General features: G+C 38.8%; 1 protein-coding gene across 3 annotated transcripts in view; it reads right to left on the bottom strand.

Moving 5' to 3' along the window:
- LOC129761913 (elongation of very long chain fatty acids protein 7) overlaps positions 1-24,947 on the bottom strand; it is an 82,390-nt gene that overhangs the window by 18,614 nt on the left and 38,829 nt on the right. The window contains exon 1 of one of the 3 annotated variants that reach the window (XM_055759760.1): positions 24,444-24,551. The exons of 1 other annotated variant lie outside the window; for it this stretch is intronic. The gene's annotated coding sequence lies outside the window, so the exon portion shown is untranslated. Of the gene's footprint in view, positions 1-12,796; positions 12,817-24,443; positions 24,552-24,947 lie in introns of those variants that run through there. One more of the 3 variants, XM_055759761.1, reaches the window with a different exon arrangement.

Below are 24,947 nucleotides of genomic sequence, written 5' to 3'. Positions count from 1 at the left end.
AACGCTGTGCTGTGTGAATCGTTACAGTATCGGGTCCATAAACTACACGAATTTTTTCGGCCGCCTTCGTTGCAGTTTTACCTCGCAAGTAATAAAAACGTAAAATATGGCGAATTTCTTGCTTGGTGGACTCCATCTTTGACGCGCTATAACTTGAGACTGAAAAGGACAATCCCAACACTGTCAAAACGATACTTGTAGCACAGATTGCCGTCTTTAAATAGCCGTATAGTATGAGCCGATGCGATAAGTACAACACAAGATATGTTTAAGTGTTGCCATATATTGACAATATACGTCATTTCTTTTTCTCCAACTCAATATGTCCCACTGTCGGATCATTTTAGTTTTGGCAAAACTCAGACGTCTTCCGATGTGAGATGGTGTAAGATTAGTAGTTTTAACCTTTCTAGTCCTCTCTATGTAAGGACTTTTTACCAAAACTTGACGAATTGTCTCCCGGAAAACATTTCGAAGCAATCTTCAAGGCCCGTTTTGATGAGGGAGACCTCGAGATTTTCACGCATAATGTTGCAAATCAATTCTGTCGTCATGATTTCATCAATAGTCACCAAGCTGCTTATCTCACTCCATGAAATACACCTCCACACCATCACGTTTTCTCCTCCGTGCTCCCTGGAAACATTTAAGGGGGTATTCTAGTGTAGAAACACGAATTTCGGATGTTTTTTCGAGCTCCGTGAGAATAAAACGAAGAATATTTTCAGTATCCATTATATCATTAATTGTTCATCTATCTTTTAACATTAAAACAAAAATACGGAAAAAAAAAATTACGGAGAAAAATATTCATAATTAGAAAAGTCAGGAGCTAATGAAGGGGGGGAGTTTAGGATTTACTATGATGGAAAAAAAAGATTTTTTTTTAATTTGTAGATTAGAATACTGCCTTAAACTCAAAGATTGCTTTATTTGTATAAGTGGTTTTGAGGTATTCGAAGCAGTTCTGACCCGCTGAACCCGGACGGACAGCTTCGATTTACGTGGAGCTTTCTTCTTTTTACCGTTTCCTTGAGGATTCACCAAATAATTGAGCACTACTTGATGGATCGTCCAATCCGGCGAGCAATTTCTCTGATACCAACATTTTTTTGGGGGAAATGCATCGATTTTCCTTGAATTTTACCTTCGGCATTTTCCAGATTTATTGATCAAAACAACTAAAACAACGGAAAATGTAACTAACTGGTCTTACACAAACTTGACACTTGGAAAATACAAAAACATTCACTTATCGATCAAATTTATCCATCCATTGAACCCAAATGACTATTTAACATTTTAAGCTATGGTGACGAATTTTCACAATGTACATTGATTTTGGAGTCTGTGCTGGGCAAACCGTAAATCGGGCCAATGAAAACTTGGCAGTTAAGGCATTTAGATAACGCTTGACATTTTACAGTTATTCAATTATTCATCTCATGAAAAATAATACTTTATCAATTGTGATAGACGCGGAGAAATATTTCCTATCAATTGATGCAAACATCTTTCCGATCTATTAAGAAATGTTCGACTTATAAGCGTTCGAAAAACGGGTAGGGTTAGCACACAAATCGGCAGAACAAATTTATGAGAAAAAGTAAATTCTTCGAGTTTTCATGAAATTAATCCGTTTAGAGATTAGCGAATTGTTACGTATAGCATATCAAACAAGAGAATTAGAGAATTTTCGATTCGATTGGTATGCAAATCATGAGAATTCGTTCACAGTGAAAATAGTTATTAACGTTAAGTTTATTTCATAAAAACGTGACCTGTTTTCTGATTTGGCATCCATCCTGAAAGACGTAGTTCTACGTCAAAAATGAAAAGTAAACTACTCGTTAAATGTTATCATCGTTTTTATTCGTGGATAAATCAGGCCTCCACCTTATAGTGACATCAGTGAACTCGGAAGTGCGGCGTTGAAATTTTACATAAAGCAGTAATCGCGATAGAACGATACGCAAAAACCACATAACTTACGACATTTGAAGCTCTATTCACAGCAAATTATATCATTTCCGTCATGGTAAACCAAATCGCGATAATCTAAAGTTCGTAGATCATTCGCACCTTCTGCCGGACAGAAAAAAAAACTCCTCGTTAGTACACAGCCACCCACTGAGCGCAAATCATGCCTCGCCCCGCCGCTTATCACGCATGATCGCGTACTCAGCGCACGCACTCGCGGGCCTCCCATGAATCATGCTCACCACAGATCGCGTTATTTGAATCAGTAATTTATTACACATGTTCCCGCGTATTGTGTGACAGCCGGTAAAACCTCAACAGCCGTAAATTCCCACACGGTTCGCATCGGAATTGATCAGTTTCTGGAGTACTTCTTTGCTGGCGTTTGTTTACATGGTTGGAATTCCTGCCCTTTTTGATTGTATATTAACTGCCATTGCCTGGGTGGATGGAAAACTACCCCGGTGGAAAATCAAACCATTTATATTCCACTCACGCAGGGATGTGAAGCCTCAAGGCCAGGGGCCTTGGATTGGCCCTGACGATAAGAAATGGGAAATTTTCAGTTATTCAAATTTAACGATCTTACACTGGGGACAAGATTTCCAATCTGAAAAGATGATTTCGTAAATTTCGCTGATTATCATCGAACACATTTTTCTCCAGCAATATCAGAATGCAATAATAATTACAACCAGTGCTGCTTGTCCTACTTTGCGAAAATTTTAATGGTCGCTGATGATCAACCTTTGCTTGAGGATGAATCAACATTTTTACAACCACCTTCAATGACCCATTGACTCCACCCCAAGTCAAGTCAAGTCAAGGGGGGGCTGTTTGGTTGGTTCTGCCACCAACACTCGTCTGTATGTTATGCATGACCACACATGTCAGTGGCGCTTGAGCTCGAGCATTCAAGTACCTACCCACAACCATATTGGTTACCGATGGTTTCGAGCGAAGAACACGTTCGGTACCGTTTGTTGACACGCCACTCAACAGGTCAACCCAAATCCAAAACCTGGTGTCAATATCTGACGTTGAATGTTCAGACGATGAAAAAAGTTCAGATGATGAGTTCAAGGACCCCTTTTCGGCTGGTCGCCTTCATTATCACGTGGATCCCGTTTTGTCGAATTCAGCTCCTTGAAATCCTGTTTTGTTCCCAAAATATTTACGTCGTTCCAGGTTCATTCTGGCGAAATGATGTTTTTCAAAGTTGTATGCTTGAATAATTCAATCGATCCGGTTTTTTGTTTTGATTTTGGGAATGGACAGCGATGCGCCAGTAACCCATAGGATGTGTGTGTGTGACTTAAAATGTTGACACATTTTCGTTCGGGATTTCCAATGCCGTTTGACGCCATTTGAAAATCGTATTGCTTCTCGAGGAGTGGATTGACGCAACATAAATAATTTATTATGGGAACGGAGCACAGGATTAACATGGGATTTCGATGGGGAAGAACTTTCACTGGATGATTGAATATTCGATGTTTTAAAACTCCTATCGGAGAGATTTGATCACCATCAATGTTCAGCCAAATTTGTCGAATAGAAGAGAAGAAGTTACGCTGGCATTACGCTGTATGTTAAATAGTTCTACTCCCTTATTCGCCATGATTTTTTTGTGTGGCAAACTTAAACTCGACTTCGAAGTTCATCAAGCAATGGGGTTGTGCAGACTTTGTTGGCAACAGACAAAATTTACACGCCTTCTGCTGTTACACCAACGGCTATTCGAAAGTGTTCCAAAATACTACCTCGTTCACACATTATCCCCTCCGAGGTTATTGCAAAGCACCCCTGTAATTACCCCATACGGCGGCAAGGTCGCTATCTATTTCAAATTATTATAATGTTGATTGAATTTCGCTAATAATTTTCGTTAAGATATGAAAGTGGCCTGCGGGCACTTTTTACAAGTGCGATAGACGTATAATCAATATCGCATGTTGGCATAATTCAGCTTGGGTCACACCTTGCAATGTGTGGTTTTCAAAGTCAGCCTCTCTTGTTAGTGCAAATGCCCGAAGCAGCCATGGTAATGACGGATATAATTCTCGAGATTGTTTTCTGTGACCGCATCCGGATAAGAATTTGGTTTTCAACAGTTTGTCGACCACTCCATTAGTGCTTCACTTCTAAGAGTGCTCGGAAACCTACCTGCGAAAGCCCAACCGTTACACATCGGCGCGCTATTTTGTTCTGTGCCGGTAAAAACAACGCCTATTTCCAACGTAAACAAGGGGCGCGAGGCGACCGGCTGATTGATCGCTCAAAATCCTCCACTCAAACTGAAGGCTGGGACGCTGTTGTTTATGTGCACCCTAGGAAAACGCTACCCAAGCGGTGTATCAAATGCATTAGCTAACGGTAATTGAACCTAGGTCCCACAGAACAAGTTCTGCCACCCATTTGTCGCTCTCTCGAAGGGGAACGGTTAAGTTGTGCGACGTTGGGAGAAAAGTGGCTTTTGCGCATTGAGTAAAAAAATGGAAGAAATGCGCTGAGCTGCTGAGCTGAGGCTGCGGTCTTTTCCAGAACTCGCGACAGAGATCGGTCGATGCGCCGTGACGCACTTGGGGCAGAATTATCATGGAAATTTTTTTGTTGTGCAATGGTTGCAAAACAGTGATGTGATCACGCTTGGTGATGTCGATATCAATAATTAATATTTTTCCTCTGGAACGGTTTGGGATTGTTTTGTTGCAATTGTTGCAACAAAGATCAACATGCGAGATGTGTTAAAAACGTAAGAAGCACTTCTGATGAGCACTTTTTGATACAACTTTGAGCGCTTCCAGTGATGATGTCTACAAGTCTACAAGTCTACAAGAAGTGAAGTCTACGTATTATCCATCTGCATGATGTTTTTGCTGAAACGATATCAACATTTTCTTGAGATATTCGCTCTGGTACACATATGATTGATGGCCAAGCCAGAGGACTCAAACCATAGCTTAGAAATATCTCTCTCGGAAATTGTGTCACATTGTCGATTGTGTCACATTTATCCCAAACCCACTCACCCGAAAGACGGTTACCCGAAAGACATTCACCCGAACTCTAGAAAGGACTTATCGAAAATCCTATTATTTACCTAGTTAGAGCCATCTTAGTGATGTGGTATCTAACCTGTTACGGCCATCACAATGAACTTCAAACGCGTTTCTCTCGGAACTAGTTTTTTTCTAACTGGCGTACATGATATCTCAAGTTCTACTGAACCGATTTATGTCAAATTTATATGAAAATAATCTGCATACATCTCTCTATCGCATGAACCAATAAAAAATTATAACTTTTTAATTTTACTATTTTTAAAAAATCGGTAAACGCAAAAAAAAACGTTTTAAACAGCATTTTTGTTTTCAAACGGCCGCCATTTTGTTAAAACCCATGTTTTTGACTTGTCCGAGGTTCATGCCATAGCGACATCTTTACTGATTCAGAATCTGTTCGATTTTTTTGTTTCAGATAACCAGAAGGACTGGAATCGTGTACGCCATGGCACAACTTTTTTTTGAACACCCTCACTTCACCAGCATGTAACTATTCTAATTATGAATATTTTTTTTCCGTCCTATTTTTGTTTTATTGTTGAAAGACAGATAAACGAATAATGATATAATGGATAGTAAAAATATTCTTTGTTTTATTTTTACGGAGTTCGAAAAAACGTCCGAAATTCGTGTCTCTACACTAGAATACCCCCTTAATGTATGAATGTCAAACATTAATAGAAAAATAGCTTTTTTGTGATTCGATTATGTATTGGATTCGAAAATTAACGTTGAAAGTGAAATTGCGATTATATATAATCGAGTCCGACCTGTATTAGAAAAATATGTGTATAAGGTACACCGGGGTAAGTTGAAATACATGGGGTAAGTTAAAACGGAAGCCATAACATTTACTAGGAATGATGGATTGACGTGATAAATATATACAGTCTAACGCAAAATTGAGTATACAAATGCTACTTGACGATACTTTCCATTTATTTGGAATAAAATATTGAATACATTGATTCTTTTGATACATATTTATTACTCACACATTGACCTAGCTGTAGGTGCAATAGACTTCAGAGAAAAAGTTTTCTGCTAATTGTTTATTCCTAAAAATTGAAAACAATTTCTATTCTAGGCATCGCAAAATTGAGTGTACATCTTAAGATGTTACTCCGAACAAATTAGTCTTGTAAGTAAATTTCATTGAGAATTTGCGTACTTTTTTCATCAGTGATTGGTGTCAACACTTAACCATTGCTTGGGCAGCGTTGGTTTTTGTTTTTTTATTGATGTTTGTATTTTTTTTTATCAAAATATCGAGTTAGAGGAAAGAAATGGATATTGTTGCACGTACAATGATAATAAATATGAATTGTCGTGGAAATACATTGCACGAAATAACTGATATAGTCGGAAGAACTCACTTTACAGCAAATAAAATCATAAACAAGTGGAAATACGAAGGAACAAAAAATACGAAGGCACAAAAGTATCCTGTTTTCTGATGATGAACGAGTAATTATGCAAACATTGCGATAGAACCTTATAGAAACATTCCTAAAATGACTACCGAAGTGGCCGGCATCATTGGAAGACCTGTCAGCGCAGATACTGTCCAGAGAGCAGCATACAGGAACAATCTGAGAGGTCGTATTGGCCGTAAAAATTATTTCATCTCAAAGGTGAATATGAAAAAAACGACTATAGTTTGCTAATGTGTAAACAGGCCTAAGGAGTTCTGGAGCAAGGTCTTTTCTACGGATGTGCCGAAAACCTTTTTGAATCGGATGGAAGACAGATGGTGTGGAGGGAACCAGTATCGGTGCTCCAGGTTCAGCATCTTGTTTCCACAGTAAAACACGGCTGCGGTAGTCAGATGATGTATGGTACATTGGCGGCTTCTGGTCCTTGGAGTTTATCGATTCGGCGATGGACAAAATGGCTCAATTGATCTTCCTGAAACGTAACCTGCAGTCTCCCGTTCTGAAATTGGGTCTCCCTCGTGATTACTACTTTCAACAGAATAATGACCCGAAACAAACTGACAAACTGATGGGAATACCTGCTCTATAATGTCCCAATCAACTCAAAACACCTCCGCAATCACCGGACTTCAACACTATTGAGTATCTATGGTGAGAAATAAAGAACCATCTGAAGAATAAAAATCCAGGGGACAAAGCGGAACTCAAAACGACGATTACGGAAATCAGGGAGGCACTTCCGTCTATGATGTTCAGAAATCTCGACACGGCGCTTGCAGAAAGTGCTGGACGCCAAAGGAGGACCGTACCAGATACTAGGGGATTGATTTTTGTTATCTGTTATCATTTCTTAACTGATTTTAATTTTCTTTTTAAGAAAAACTTAAACTGTACACTCAATTTTGCCACGCCTTAATTGGAGATTTTTTGTTTGTATATGAAACATAAAGTAGAAATATGACAATTTTAATTCTTTTCTTATCACTACATGAGAGTAAAATGGATCAATTTTACGATGAATATGAGTCGCATTTAATTATTTACTTTTTAACCCCAAAAAACTCAAAAATAACAAAGCCGCATGAGGTGTATGCTTAATTTTGCGATAGTAAACTGTATATAGCAAACATTATTTTTCAACCCACTTTTTGACAGCTATTACCAGAATATTGGAGTGCTTTAACGCATTCCACGCCATTCTTTACTTTTCCTTGTTCCGTGAAATCAAAACAAACATTTTTGCGCACTGACTCAATCGTTTCGATAAAACTGTTTTTTTTTCAAAACTGTCGCCAGAATTGCACGTCAGATAATCAAATAGTTACAATCAAGTGTAGTGGTTTTGAAAACTAAACTAAAAAACCTTTTTCCGTACAGCTCTGAGCATTTTAACTCACCCCATGTTTTTTTCAACCCTGGAGTAAGTTGAAACCAGTGAAAATCGACCATTTTGCTGCAGATGCCAAATGTCATTTGTCGTTATTTGCTCATGTTTCAATCGAACGATGGATGATAAATAAAAAATTAGAATCATCCATACTTCATTCTTCAGTATGTTGTACGTAATTTATGAATACACAGACATGAGACAAGTCAAATTTGTTAATTTTGCAACTAGGGGTCGTTCAAACATTACGCAACGCATTTTTTTTATTATTTTAGACTCCCTCTCCCCTACATAACATGTAACAAATGGTCATTCGCATAAAAATGTTTATACATATTTGGATATATTTTTAAACAACTTTCCACAAGGCATCCACTCCTCACTTCCTGAGTGCGTTACCGTTACCTTATGAATATTTAAATTATATCATAAACCTCATTAGTGGCCGTTTTGAGTAGCTCTACTCTGACATGAAAGCGTCTAAAATTGTATTCTTGATGTTATTGTTTCGTACCAGCCATTCCATGTTAAACCGATATAGTGGTTTCCAGATTTTCGTTGGAAAGTGGTAGACTTAATCTCTACGCAAAATATTAAACCCTTATTTTTTATTTTTTCATTAAGGTGCTAGATAATTAGTTCGCATTTTTAAAAAAATATAACACTTTTAAAAAAGTTGGATTTTCTTTTCGTAATTATTGATTGTATTTTATTTTTGATGTTTTAATGGCTTTGGACAAGATGGCGCTATATTTCATAGAAGCTGAGGATTTTTTACGTAACATATCCAAAAATCAGAGATGTGTTTTTTGTCGTTTTTAAGAGGGTATTCTAGTGTAGAGACACGAATTTCGGATGTTTTCGAGCTCCGTAAAAATAAAACAAAGAATATTTTTACCATCCATTATATCATTATTTGTTCATCTATCTTTTAACATGAAACAAAAATTGAACAGAGAAAAAATATTCATATATTTTCCTTTATGTTCATGTAGTTTAGGCATTCGAGAGTTTACCCTAGAAATGACTTATCGACAATCATATTATTTACCGAGTTAGAGTGAGGCAGTATCTAAACTGGTACGGTCATAACAATAAACATCAAACGCGTTCTTCCCGAAACTAGTTTTTTTTGTTCAAATTGGGGTACACGATATCTCAAGTTATACTAAACCGATTCATGTCGAATTTATATGCATACAATCTGCATGCATCTCCCTATCGCATGAATTTGTCCGAGGTTCATACGATAGCGGTATCTATACTGATTCAGAATCTGTTCGATTTTTTTGTTTCAGATAGCTAGAACAACTTTTTTTTTGAGCCCCCTCACTTCATCAGCTCTTAACTATTATAGAATAGTGCAGTAGTGCAGAATGCAGTTTTACGAGGGCAGTCCGATAAGAACTTAGCCTACAAAAAAAAAAAATTTCTTGAAAAGTGGCGATTTATTTCTCAACATAGTCTCCTGTTAGCTCGATACACTTGACCCAGCGATGTTCCAACTTCTTTAATTCATCTGAAAAATACGTCTTCTCGAGGTCTGCAAAGTAGGCCTCCGTGGCGGCGATGACTTCCTCATTCAACTCAAATTTCTGCCCGGCGAGTGACTTTTTCAAGTTTGGAAAAAAAGTCGCACGAGGGCAAATATGGAGAATACGGTGGATGGGGCTGCAGTTCATAATGCAATTCGACCAATTTGGCCGTGGCGACGGCGGGATTTCCATTTTTGCTGAAATTTTGACAGTAGCCGTTTACGAGTCTGTACTACACGATGAGTAATCTGTCTTGCTATACTGACACCATCGGGCGATGAGGCTAAGTACTTATCGGTCCGCCCTCGTATAACGTATTGTGAAAATAATCCATGCATACGTATTATGGCACTGTAGCGCAATTTTTATCATGAATTTCTTTTTTCGTAATAAAATTTATTCTGAGATCACTGTAATGGGGGCAAAGTTCCCTTCTAACGGGGATAAAGAACAGAGGCGGCCTCAAGCCGACGAGGAGACGCAATCCGAGTCGGCCGCCGACCCGCAAGCAAACCTGTGTTCCACCGTTTGCCCTGTTTTTTTGAATCATAGGAGACAATCCTTTAGTTAGGTCCGACCGAGCGTTAGCGAACGTCGGCCGGTATACGTTTATCTGGTGCATCACATTTTTAACCAGGCAATCAATAATCTGATAATCTGATTTGTCGGAATATTCCTTCTTCATTCGGGTAAATGTCCATTTGGGTGAATGTCATTCGGGTATGTGTTACATTCAGAGATACAGTAGAACTATCCATGGAATAGTATCGATCATTTCCGTGATTGTGCGTGAGGGAGAAGGAGAGGGAGAGGGAGAGGGAGAGATAACATACATACAATGGTGGTAATGGTGCCGATACTGTAACAGAAAAATAGGTGCAATTAATCTTGCTAATTTATATTTTTTATTTTTTTTAATGAAAAAAAACTAGTGCAATACACTAAATTCAGATCTCTACTGTCAACAAATAGACCGTTTAAAGCTAGCGATTGATCAGAAACGTCCATAAATGTCCAACAGAGGAGGTGTCGCGTTCCATCAGGACAACGCAAGGTCACACAACTGATTGGGATGTTCTAATGCATCCACCATATAGTACGGATCTGGTACCAAGCGATTATTACCTTTTTCTCGCATTGTAAAACTTCCTGAGTGATAAGAAATTGAGATCAAGAAAAAATTGTAAAAATCTCTTGCTAGAGTTTTTCTTCAATAAGGACCAAGACTTCTATGAGAGAACCATTATGAAGCTACCATTAGATTGTCAACAAATTTTTCAACAAAACGGTGCATATTCAACCCAATTAAAAAGATTTTGAATTTCACCCAAAAATAATGGATTACTTTTTCCCAAACCTAATATATATGCCATAGCAATAAAAGAGCAGTATGGCAGAGTGAAACAAGAGGCACATTGCAAATAAGCACACATTAACACGTTCACGCCGGCTCTGTAATTCATGTTTCTCGCCCACTAGCGGCTGCGCTCAATGGTTTACGCTTTATCAGTGTTCGCCTATTCGAATTTTCTGAATAATTCACTTTCATTTGTTCAAATATGATCTTGCAGAAGTCATTTTCCCCAGTGGTATTCGTTTGTTGTTAGGTGTTACCATCGTGACAAAAGGCATAATAACGATAAGGCAGTCTAGTGCATTTCATACTTTGCTACACACGACCCCCGACTGAAAGGAATACAAGTTCACGTTTATGCTCTTCGTTTAACTCTTAGAAAACACTTTCCATGCATTCTTCTTACATCATCTTATAACGTGGTGTAATAATCTCAATTATTTGTACAACACCACCAGTGACTATGTGGATTGCGTAATCGTGTAAAACAGCCTTCCAGGCGGCCTTGGTTCGATCCCTGCTTGGCATCGTTTGGAGTTTTTTTTTGTACAATCCCAAGCTGACGTTCAGTCTGAGAGAAAGAGTGGTCTGCTTCCATACATAGAAACATTTTAAAACTTTAGAAAAAATTGCTTTTATTTGTTTATTTCACAGCACAAGAAAAAGCTATTTTTCCCGTAGATGATATTTTTTCTGCCTACGCTATTTTGGGTGTACGGTTCATGTCATTTGGATGACAAATCCGATCAAAACATTATTACGGCTATGCTTTTCAAATGATAAAATTGATCAAGAGCTGCAAAAGTTGGTGGAAAGCATGAAGAATCGCATTGTTGAAGTAATAAAAAAACCAAGGCAAACAGTTCATTTTGAGAATATTTTCACTTTGCTAATGCCGTAATTCTTATAAACACCATAAACAGATATGTTCCGATAAAACTTCTGTGGAGAAGGCTCATTTATCATTTCCTTATATGCCTGAGAATTAGTTTCTTTCAGCCTTCGGTTTATTATCCAATGAACACATTGATCTATATGGAACGCAACGTTGAAAAGCTCGCATCATTCAGATTCAATGAAAACTGGGCCAACTTCAGAGAGACCTTAATGCGTCGCTCCAATATAACAGCAACGAACCCAGATCCACGCAGTGCAATGTCCCGAAATTCTGCCTACTCACTGCGCTACACTTGACCCAAAAACACACGCGGGGGGTTTCTTTAACTCCGCTCTCTATGCCTCGCTCCTTGTTTCTTAATTTCGTGAACAATGCAGGTATACTAACGTTTTTACCAACATTCTCCCTATCCGCAGATCGGGCATGACGGTGACAAGCAAAAAAAACCGAAAGTACCATTCGGTACGCATACCGTTCAGTGGCACCAGGTATTGCTTGCTTCTCAGATGAATGGAATCTTTTTTTGCGGCAACAAAGATGCCGTGGGAACACTAAAGCAGCACGCGAGAGTTTCATTAATTGTGAATCCCATAATTGTAGCTGGTCGTTTAATATCACGACAATGTAATTGTGAAAACAACGCCGCAATTAATAACGGTTGACAAATCATATTTTAAGCACTTGTCATCAGTCTAGCGATCAGGCACTATGTGAAATAAGTGCCCCAGGTTATGTGTTGCGAATTAGTAACGAAACTCACGACTGTAATCAAACACTGATGGATGGGTTCCCTGGGCACAACCTGATTACCGGCTATCAATTCTTCTATAGACATACGCCACATTTGAATAACTGTTTCAAACTTTCCTGCATTGGTTGTCCGTGGTAATTCTTGTTCAACTGGTTCTGTTTCCTGGTGCGAAAACCGCTTCCTCATTACAACAAGTTATAACCGAATTATTTTATTGTGTTCCGTAAAAAAACAAAATACGGAAATTTACCGCTTGCATACGCGATCTGGAACGACACTGCCATAATCTAATTTAAATACATTTATTCAATCCCCCGTCGATGTCGAGAGCACTAATTACGGATCGACGTGTCTGAGCGCGAAAATATGGCGGTGTAATTAAAACCATACCTGAACACCGATTCACGGATTCGCGGCTACCTGTTCTCGCGACGCACAAAACCTATCTGACTTTCCATTCTAGCCGAGAAGCGATTATCGCAGCTTCCTGACGTCGATTTTGCTGCTCAGTTCAGGAAAGTTCTGGAGCTTTAGCTAGGCTAACTGGCGACAGATCGCAGATATTTACCATAAACCAGTTCCACGGCGGTGGCGCGCTTGGAACGCATAAACGGTTAATTAAGAAAAACGGTTACAGCGCGGCCTCCGGACAGTAGTTAGAACATATGATTTATGGATCGAATTGCGCTGGTTTAGATAGGTTCTATTTCAAGCTTTTTTTTTGATTACTTGAACAATTGAAATTATTCCCTAGAGTGGTTTTATTTTTCTTTGAGCATGACACTTGGTCAATAGTTTCAAAAATAAGCTGATTTTATAAATCATAGTAATAGTGTCTCACTATAAAATTCAATACGGAAGTCGTCAGAAAACAAATATTTTAATAACGTTATATAGGGGTATGTTTGCGACAACCTTACAATCAACGTAGGATTACATCTTTCGGGAACCTATTGGGGTACAAATAAGAAATCGGAAATCGAGCTCGGTAGGTATTTCCAAAAACAGGCATCTGCACTCTATAGGAATAAGGATACGGAAATATGATTATTCTATGATTATGATTAGAATATGAGTTAAAGTTTGATTTTGTGCTGATGTGCGTGGCATATGTCACATGTGTCTGAAAACCGAGAGTCCGTTTCAGTTGTTTGTCCAAGCAAGCTGTGGCGGCTATATGTGCTCTTAGAGAATGTGCACTTGTTCGAAAAGTCAAATACTTGCAACGTGATTGGGTGGGAGGCTCTTATTTCGTACGTTTAGTTGGTATAAAACGAGTAAGTGGATTTCATCCGAAGCGCTTTGGACATCAAACTGAAAGGTTATACCTTAGCGCTTCTCGAAAGAGTTTAGCGAAAAAAGTTTTCTGCGATAACCGAATGCAAGCTTTTTTTAAAGCGCCGTCGCTGTTGGTGTCACTTGCGAAAGATGGACGTTATTTTCTGGCGTCATTTTCATCGTTCCAAACTTGGAAAGGAGGAGAGAAGTAGGAAGACATCCACCTATGGGTTTTCAACCGCTGTGGCGGCCGTTGGTGGCTTGGCTGTCGGTGGTGCCCGTTGCTGGTGGTAACCATTACACCTTACATTTTCGCTGCTTTTCCTGGATCCTAGTCACTGCATGATGGTCCCCTATCCCCTATCACTACCTAAGTGCTATGTCGTTTGACCCCCGTCGTTTTTCATTCTCTGTCGTTTTTAGTTTTGTTGTGTTTAATTAATATTTTAAAACCTGCATAATTTTTTCTAGGTGGATTCACAACCTAAGTGCTGTGTTATTTGTCCTCCGCCTGTTTTTGTTTTGTTGTTTAATAATATAATATAATATAATACAGGGTGGGCCATTTAAAGTGGAAGGATTTGTTTTTGCAATAGCAAAGTAAAGAAGTGGAATTTTAATTTTTTTTTTGAAATTCATTTATTTTGGTCCAAGGAGATTTGTTCTAACTACTTTTTGATTATGATATCTCGTAAATGACCGCCTCTGGCCTTGACCGCAAAATGTGCCCTTTTTCGGCATTTTCCATCACTTTGCCCAATGTTTCGGCCGATATGGCAGCAATTTCTTGTCGGATATTGTCTTTCAGCGCAGCCAGGGTCCTTGGTTTACCAGTGTATACCTTGGATTTTAAATATCCCCATAAAAAAAAGTCAGGAGGCGTCAAATCAGGTGATCTCGCTGGCCAGTCATAATCGCCGTTTTTCGATATTAATCTTCCGGGGAACATTTCGCGCAATAATTTGGTCGTGGCAGCCGCTGTATGGCATGTAGCGCCGTCCTGTTGGAACCAGTAATTGTCCAATTCATTTTCACGAACAAATGGCAATAAAAAGATGCCTAACTCTTGCGAACGATGGCGACCTGATGTCGATGGAGTCTCTGCAACACTGGCTCGAACGGCATCAATATTCTCGTCGAAACGTCTTGGTCGTTGTCTGGACAGATGACTGGCATTACCAACACTACCAGACGATATAAATTTGGCATATAATCGACGTATAGTGTTGTCTCCAGGCGATGTTTTAACTTTATTTTTATTTTTCCACGCACGTTTAGTCAACACAATTGAGAAGTTATTTTGAATGTACAGCTGAACAATTTCAGTGCGTTGTTTAGGTGTGTATTGTTCCATGGTTAAAATTGTACTGAAATGACGCTTCCAACGCGGTATGACATTTGTTAATCTGACATCTCTGTCAAAAGTTATGGGGTTGCCAGATGTTTCCACTTTAAATGGCCCACCCTGTATAATGATGATGAATTTATGAGATTTTCAAACATCCAAAATCAGCATGCAACAGATAGTTTAACGTAATCCTACGTCAACTCTGCGGTCGTGTCTCGGACACAACCCTCCTGTGACTTTTTCTTTCAAAGTTTCTTCAAACTACTCTACAATTCGTACTTTGACTTTGAAACAAAAAGGGCGGAAATCGCCCTTCTGGGACTTGAAAAACAAATAATTATCGAAGTTAAGGAACCGACCATGTACATTTTGTTTATTGACCCAAAAAATGACTCGTGCAAAATTTCAGCTCAATCGGACATGATTTATGGGGGCCTCAAAGCTCTCAAAGTTTTGATTTTTGATCATGACTTAAAAACGAAAAAAATCACATCTCTGATTTTTGGATATGTTATGTAAAAAAACCTCAGCTTTCGAGAAAAAAAAAAAGCGCCCTTTAGTCTGAAGCCATGAAAACAACGAAAAACAAACACAATCAATAATTACGCGAACAAAATCCAAAAATCCGTTTTGCAAGTGTATGATTTTTCTAAAAGATTAAGGGGGTATTCTAGTGTAGAGACACTAGTTTCGGACGTTTTTTCGAGCTCCGTAGAAAATAAAACAAAACATATTTTCACCACCCATCCACATTCTTTGTGTGGACACCGACTGGACAACATCGTTGCTGGACGAGCTGGACGGCGAGAGATCGAGTGCCTTTCTCAAGGCAAGAGGGCGGAGGTGGTAGCGCTGGAGTAGAGTAGAGTAGAGTTTTCAAAGGGCCTTCAAAGGCCTCAAGGCTAGAGACGAATGAACTGCAAAAGTTTAAAGTCTCTATAATACAATACCTTCCTTCCTACCACCCATCGTATCATTATTTGTTTATCTATCTTTTAATAGTAAAACAAAAATTGAACGAAGAGAAAATATTCCTAACTAGAATAGTTAAAAGCTGATGAAGTGAGAGAGTTAAAGAAAAGTTGTGCCATGCCGTACACGATTCCAGCCCTTCTGGTTATCTGAAACAAATAAAAATCGAACAGATTCTGAATCAGTATAGATTCCGCTGTCACATGAACCTCGGACAAGTCAAAAACATATTTTTTGTCAAAATGGCGGCCGTTTGAAAAAAAAATCCAGTTCAAAACGTTTTTTCTTTTGTTTGCCGATTTTTTAAAAATAGTAACATTTAAAAAAAACATTTTTAGAGGTTCATGCAACAGAGATTGTATCCATATAAATTCAACATGAATCGGTTTAGTAGAACTTGAGATATCGTGTACGCCAGTTTGAAAAAAACTTCTTTCGAGGAAAACGCATTTGAAGTTCATTGTTATGGCCGTAGCTGGTTAGATACCGTATCACTAAAATGGCTCTAACTCGGTAAATAAATAGATTTTCGATAAATCCTTTCCAGGGTACATTTTTGAATGCCTAAACTACAGAAATATGAAGGAAAAAAAATGATTTTTTATAAATTTCTAGAATAGAATACTGTCTTAAATGGAAATGGTTTACCTGTTGAAAAATAAAAAAACGGATCTAATATTTTGCGATAAAGAAAAAATATACCACTTTTCACGAAAATCTGATAACCATTATATCGGTTTGGCATGGAATGACTTGATAATTAAATTGCTATAAAAATAAACTTCCTAACATCATATATAAATATTACATCGTCTAAAAACTTCTTTTCTTCGCATGTTTGTTTGAGTCGAACATATTTTTTTTTTCATTTCTTCAACCGACAGCCTCCATCTTAATATAGACGATAGCTATTTATAATGTGACCTTCTGACTCACTTCTGATACGACTGAACGATCGGTTTGTTTTTGTTTTACATTTGATACATTAGATAATATTTGTGTATGACTATTACGGATCTAACGGGCTCGACAGGTTTGTCCAATTCATGGCTCGACCCCTAGACGTACGACTGAATCTGACCACGGCAGCCACTCTAATGTGAACAACGAATTATTCGTGTGCCTGTTTGGTGTATGTTTCAAAACCCTGCAAACTCAATATCCAGTTAGATTATAGTGATGTAAGACGACTAGATTTCCACCCTGTCCTGGTCGCAAAACTTGATTATATTTCACCCGTCCTAACGAACTCATGCGAGTGACCTGTTCACTATCAAGTTTTGACACCGTGAACCGTTGGATTTTTTTTTTGTATTGGGGAAGTATGATATTTAATCCCGCTTGTATGATTTTTTTTTATTTTTAAAACCATTCTTCCTGAGATAATACATAATATTTAGCGTAACCTCATTATGTTCAGTTCTTGGACAAGCTCAAAATACGAAACTTGAAGCGTTATGTTTGTTCCGATTTGTATGCGTAGGAATGCCGTTTGGAGATGCAAAGTGATAAATGTCTGTCAGTATTCGCAAAAGAGCGAAACAAGTTCTCCGAGCTTGCTTTTTACTTCATTTTCGCGTGAAGACAAATCTTTGTGATTATAAATCGAAGCTGTAAAGTTTGGTTAGCATATTTTGTTGTGTCCCCGCAGATGGATTGAATAAAACGAATAGTCGGAAATGCAAATCTACTCACGGCTTCCCAGAACAGAAACAACTTTTACGTCCCAAGGTCAGGCGGTTTCGCGTTGGAAAGAAGCAGAAGCTAATGAACCAACTTCCAGCCATCCGAAACCGGTGCAGCTCAGGAAAATAAACCATTATGCCTAAATTCAGGTTTGATATCAAAGTATTGATGTGATTTCCGGACGCTGGTCGGCCATTTTCAGACGTCTTTTTTCTCAAGAAAACCATCTGGTAACAACGGAACAATACTAGAACATCTGAAAGAGACCTGACCACTGGACTGGTCTCTTTCATTCTGCATTTTCATCGACCAAGTGGTAAATCCGAATCACGTGAGATGTTAAAATTTCCAAATGTTATACGAATTCTAAAGATTAAAGATAATCTGTCAATCGGAAGAATGTTTGTGTTTTTATCACCGTATGTAAGACGGTGTAATTATGTTCCAGTCCAATTTTCAGTATCGATTCTTCCATGTGTTCGCATGGAATGTCAATATACCACCTCTACCGTCAAAATCCCATTGATTTAGATCATACGCCAACTCGTGAGAAACTTCCCCAGGCCATAATCTTTCCGCTGCCGTATTTCATGGTTGGTAGAATATTATTTGCCCTGGAGTCCCTCATCACACTTTTGTCAATTTGTAAATCGCCGCTTCTAAATGAGCAGCTCGAACTTTGACCTATTCGACCAGATAACACACTTCCAGAACTCCGATGGCTTGTTGATACGATTCCTTGCGAAAAGAAATCGTTTTTCCCTGTTGACCCTGCTAATCATCTGTCGAAGCGCTAGAAGCTCTTCAGATCACGTTCTGCTCTGTGTCGTTGAATGGTGCAATCAAAGTCGGCAGATCCAGCCTTTTTATTCCTTGTGCGAATGGTGGCGCGTGGATCTTTTTTGAGCTCACGGATGATCAGGTTGTTCGTGTATGTATCACTTTCGCGTTGTGATTTTCTCCCCGGTCGATCAGCAGCTATTTACCATTGAGATTCGATACCGGTGAAGTTACGCATACTAAGATTTCGGACCAGCATTAAAATGTTTGTGTCCGCTCATTTTGTCACAGCTTCCACAGCTTTAAAAACAGTTCAATTGATCACAAGAAGTGGGTTTTAGATGTATTAACTACTCTCGAGTAATCATGACTGACTCTCTTTTTTATTATAATTGAATACACGATATAGTAGAAAAATACGAGCGTATTAACTCTTTGCACTCGAGCGGAGCTGCTGCGACGCCAGACCGCTCGATACGACGCTATGGTTTTTTGTACTTCTAATCACTAATAGGTGTCAGAACGCTGACAATTTGATAATATGGTGACTTTTTCATGTTCTCTTCATTCTAGCGTTTTGGCGTCATTTTACGTTTTCTTTGCTCCAAAAGCAGAGATTTTTTTTTATTCTTTATTTTTGAGACTTTCAGCCTCCTGGGCTGGTTCGTCTCAGAATCAAAAGCAGAGAAGAAATATTTAGACATGTATGGAAAAAGCGTTCAATGTTTTTTAGATTGCGAAGCATTACAAAACAAGGCAATTTTAATTGCTTCTGGTAAGTTGATCAAAATAAACTGTATAAATTGATTCTGTCTGTTACCTGTAGTGCACGGCATGCTGTAATTTGGAAAATGTCGGTGTGGTCCTGAATCAAAGGTAATCCTAAACCGACCCCTAGTTTGTACATCGTGACTATATAACACGTTTACTCTGACGTACATCAATGGCTCGCACAAGCCTGGCTCATCGGGCGGCGCACAATACCGGGGGAACGCATTCGATTGTGCGTACTTGTATGTGCAATAAAATTCCGCGAAAGGTTTTCTGTTAGTTGTATTCCTAAAAGTTGAAAACAATTTATATTGTAGGCATCGCAAAATTGAGTGTACACCTTGACTTTCTCCGAACAATTTAACCTTGTAAGTAAGATCTTTGCGAATTAGCGTACTTTTTTTCGTTAGTGATTGGTGTCAACACTTAACCACTACTTGGGCAGTGTTGGTTTTAATTTTTTATTGGTGTTTGAAAAAGTTTTTATCAAAATGGCAAGTTAGAGGAAAGAAAGAGATTTTGTTACATGTAAAATGATAATATATATGAATTGTCGCGGAAAAATATTGCAGGAAATAGCAGATATAGTCGGAAGAACCTACAATACAGCAAAGAAAATCACAGAAAAGTGGAAATACGAAGTAACCATGGTAAATCTCTCGAGTAGAAGACACTAACCTGTATCCACGTATCGTATCCTGTTTTCTGATGATGAACGAGTAATTGTGCGAACATTTCGAAAGAACTCTAAAATAAACACTCCTAAATTGACTACCGAAGTAGCCGGCATCATGGGAAGGCCTGTCAGCACAAACACTGTCCGGAGAGCAGCATACAGGAACAATCTGAGAGGTTCTGTTGGCCGTGAAAAGTCTGTCATCTTAAAGGCGAATATGAAAAAAACCACTACAGTTTGCTAAGGCATGTTAAACTGACCTAAGGAGTTCTGGAACAAGGTCCTTTATACGGATGAGATGAAAACCTATCTCTTTGAACCGGGTGAAGGACAGATGGTGTGAAGGAAATCAGGATTGATGCTTCAGATTCAGCATTTGGTTCCCACAGTAAAACACGGCGGTGGCATGTGGGGTGCGATGGCGGCATCTGGAACTGGAACCATGATCGATTCGGCGATGGACAAGATGGCTTCATTGTCTCGTGCAGAAATTGGCTCTCCCTCGTTATTACTACTTTCAACCGACTGACGACCCGAAGCAAACTGACCTCATCATGCGGGAATATCTGCTCCATAATATCCCAATCAACTAAAAACACCTCCGAAATCACCGGACTTCGACATTATTGATTATCTTTGGTGAGAAATCAAGAACCATCTGAAGAATAAAAATCCAGGGAACAAAGCGGATCTCGAAACGACGATTTAGGAGATCTGGGAGGCACTTCCGTCTACAGTGACCAGAAATCTCACCTCGTCGCTTGCAGGAAGTGCTGGACGCCAAGGGGGGCCATACCAAATACTAGGGGATTGATTTTTTGTTATCTGTTAACAATTCTGAACTGATTTCAATTTTCTTTTTAAGAAAAACGTGAATTGTACACTCAATTTTGCAACGTCTGAATCGAAGATTTTTTTTTTGTTTTTCAAACATGAAGTATGTATATGTGACCATATTAATTTTTTTTATCACTACATGAGAGTGAAAAGGATCAATTTTAAGATGAATATGAGTCGCTTTCAATTTATTTTAACCCCGAAAAACTCAAACAACTCAACTAACACGGGGTGTGTATATCCAATTTTGCGATTGACTGTGTTTTTACAACATATTTCAACGTTTCTTCACATCCACAATGTAGCCACATCTGTTTCCTTTGTAATGAAATGAACCGAAATGATTAGAAAAAGAAAACCAACAAAAATAACGATAATTCTAAACGCATTCCTATTACGCCCTTCCTAAATAAAATGCCCTTATGCGTGTCTATCCACCACAACAACGGGTAAAAATGTCAAACGACATCGAAGCGTTCCTTTTATATAATTCTCGATTCACTGCTTATAACTTCCGCTTCCGATATGTTTCTGTCAGTTAGGATTGTCAGATGGCATCAAAATTTCGAGGAATTTTTTGTTGTCGAACGCCGAAAATGCGGAATAATTTCGAAACCAATGTTTTTGTTTACAATCGTATACACATGTGCCAATCATGAGCATATAACTCAGGGCCCTCAACTGACCTTCTTTGTGTGTTATTCTAGCTACTACGTCCATGCATCAATCACCATATGATGGTGATCCCAGCCTCTCACTCCACATACGATCGATCTGCTGCATCGGTAATTGGTGCTCTTTATAAACACAACAATGGAAGCCTCATATCAACAGCCCCGCTGTGTCCAATTGTGAACATTCGAACAATAGATATTCTTACGTCGGGAAATGCGACATGTGGTGTGTATCGATAGAATAGGAATACTCTTACGCCTGTGTAATATACAACATGACAACAACAGCGGAATCGCTATATGAGCCTAATAATAAAAATAAACAGATGGGGGGACATGTGCCGCTATTCATAAATATATTGATACGTGCCTCTGTTCACAAATGTGCTGCTAGATTTTTGGTCTTTATATTTATGAGTTATAATTTTTATTTTGTGATTTGTGATATGGTAATACTGACACTGACTAACTCTTTTTCAATATCCATACTGAAGCGATGTGCCCCGTTATGATCGCATTGTGGGATTTCATGCCATTTCCGGTCTTTTAGATTCAATTCTAACGATCCAGAAGTCACCTCCTCGATTCCAAGATGGCATCGGAATACGAAATTCGACTTTTGGTGGTAAGACATCTGTACCCAATACCTATATCGTATGGTTTTCCATATTGTTTGTCATTCAATACTATTATCAGCAAAACGGATATTGAAACAAGATTATATGTATATTCTGGATCCTACGTTCATCTATTGTAGACAAATCATAGAGCAAAGTTCCTTTCTACGTTTTGAAACCGAATTGTAGTTAATTGAATAAATCTTTAATGTTCAACAATCCGAAACAGCAAGAAGTCAGGTGTTGTCACGTTATAAACTATTTGACTGACAAAAAGGCATTATAACTATAAAATATTCTCCATCTGAATATTTTTATAGGAAAATTCCCCAATTTTACTATAACATGGTTCAATTTTTTGTGATTTATGCATGTAAACGTCAAAAAAAGTGTTTGTAGTAAGCCAAAATGTTGTTACGTCACGCTGGAATAGAACGAACTTTTCGAACTTTTTGGAGCACTTGATACTCTTCTATTTATGTACCGATCTTTACTAAATTTTGTGGATTGGTTGTTGATCCTCATTGTTTGCTAAAAGAAACCCAAGTATAAAAATGTTTGAAGTTAAGATCATCGGATAAACTAGAAAAAAGCTGTATTTTTTGTGACGTGTCTACGCTTCAAAACACCTGATTGTTTCAAATGCTTGTTTCTCGTGAATTACAAAATGAAACCTACCCACGACTTTTCGAACAAGTCCTTCCTTCAGTGTACGGCTCAAACGCATCAATTGAAAAAAGTATATTTGTGTCTCAATTATCCACTTCTGAAATCATTTTCTTCCTCCCATCAAATGCTCTAAGTTTTTCTAAGTGTTTGCATGACATGACAGCAACACGTTTCGACATGCAACTAAAAGCCAAAACAGCCACGCGCAACCGAAAAGGCAAACTGTCCCGTTGCAAAGCAGAGAAACAAAAGGAAATTGAGCGGTGAACGGCGTGGATTTGAGTTATTTTCTTGGGGGAAACTTTTTTTTTGTGGTCCCTATCTACCGCACAAAAAGTTTTTCTTCAAAATGTGTACCAAACACGATTTTTTAAAGCTACTGGTGAAGTTTTGCACGTTTTTATGCGGTCCCTATCCCCCGCACAAAAAAAGGTTTGCCTGTATTTATATTCATCTCAGGCATCGTCATCGATAAATCTAGAATTTCCACCGACCTCCTATGACAATTGTCAACCTCAAGTTCAAAGGTGGCCATTAACACAACAGGTTAATAAATGAGAAACACGATGACTTAAGCTTCACGGACTCTCACCCGATTAGAATTTGCATTTTGAGAGGTTCGGAACATGATTTGCCGAAAATCCTCCAAATACAAATAGGAAAGGAGTGCGTCTGATTGGCATTTATACAAACGAAACGTTGAGACAACGAGCGCCAAACTTATGAGTTAATTATTCCGCGTGTGTCTGTGCTAATCTTGATCGCGGTAGATCTTTGAATTCCGGAACGATTATGTTTGGCCTAATCGTTTCCTTATTCTCGGGCCGTTATGATTGAAACATTGGGCACATTTCGGTAGGTACGTGTCCAGAGTGTGTTACTGTTTCAAAAAACGCCACACACCTAATGCACGATCGTCGAACAGTTACTTTCAATATCTCCTCGTGGGGGTGAATCGCTGATCGTCGATCAGTCAATTTCGAGTATTGAATATTGAGCGGTTGTTTTGGCCGTCGCAAAAATCTAATCGCATTTCGCGTTTGACAGGGAGTGTCAAGGCTAATGTGACAATTCGCATGCTTCAACAGCAAGTTGCATTGTTTTGCCTCTATTTGTTTTGATTTGATGGTGGTGAACAAATGTTAGAACCACGACATTTCGGGTGGTAGTACTCTCGGAGGTAAGAAACCTCAGGAGTGACAAACAATAGCCAAAATCAGTAGCGTAGAACGCTTCCCATAGACAGTATCTCCAATTCCAGCCCACAAACGACCGTTTCGTAAAAAAAAAACATACCGGTGGGCACGATCCGGCAATATTTCAACGTTTCCCGGTCCCATCAATTGTTCGCGCCTCTTTATCCTAACCGGCATTCTTTCGAAACTCTCCCCGAAAAATTCGTAAACAACAATTGGTAATTCCTTAAGACGCAACATCCTAATCAAGATTTGCCACTTGAAAGCACTGTCGCCAATATACGCCCCCTCGTCTGACGCATCCTACATTCCGATCGTTCCAAAACTGCTAACACACAGACGCGCGGCGGACTTGATTCGTGTTTATATTGCAAATTCACGGTTTGTGGCGGCTTTGTGTGTGAGGTTGCGGACAGCGGATGTAATGACAACCGGTTAGCCAGTGTCAACTGTCGCATAACAGCATCGCGCACTCGTTTAATTGCACACCCCCCGCACAACTCAGCGGGGAGGCGCTTGTTTACGACCTTTACCTAGTGTGGAGTGCGCGTTCCAAAGTCTATTACGATTATGGTGCACCCATTAGCGCCACATTGCGATCGGTTTTGTTTTTGTGTTGCAGTTTCTTTGTCTTAGCGTGTTGATGCTGTTTACCTGTGGAAAATGAGAAGAAAGGTAAGATTAGCGCAATTGCTTCAATTGTGTATTTTCGGGGATGGTAATTTTTAGAAACCCTGCACAATGTGATGTGCTTTGGTCTATTATTTTCATTTATGTAACATCGTAAAGAGTAAGATCACTACGTTTTCTCATCAATTGAAGGTATATGTCAGTCACGTTATGTGACGCTTATTAGCTTTTACTCGGAGTTGATATCATTTTCTTTTCTTAACGATAGATAAACCCTACAGGGAAATTCGTCAACAGAAAGGGTTGCTTGCGGGTTGTTAGAAGCCACATAATTGCATACTTTGATAACTGACAGAATCAACCAACTGCCAACTGTTGGTTTCGATTTGACAGCAAATTTGCCGGCA

This window comes from Toxorhynchites rutilus, chromosome 1 (genome assembly GCF_029784135.1).
Source record: "Toxorhynchites rutilus septentrionalis strain SRP chromosome 1, ASM2978413v1, whole genome shotgun sequence".
Classification (NCBI taxonomy): Eukaryota; Metazoa; Arthropoda; class Insecta; order Diptera; family Culicidae; genus Toxorhynchites; species Toxorhynchites rutilus.
The sequence above is the reverse complement of the archived record's forward strand: the minus strand, read 5'-3'. Positions and strand labels throughout refer to the sequence as shown.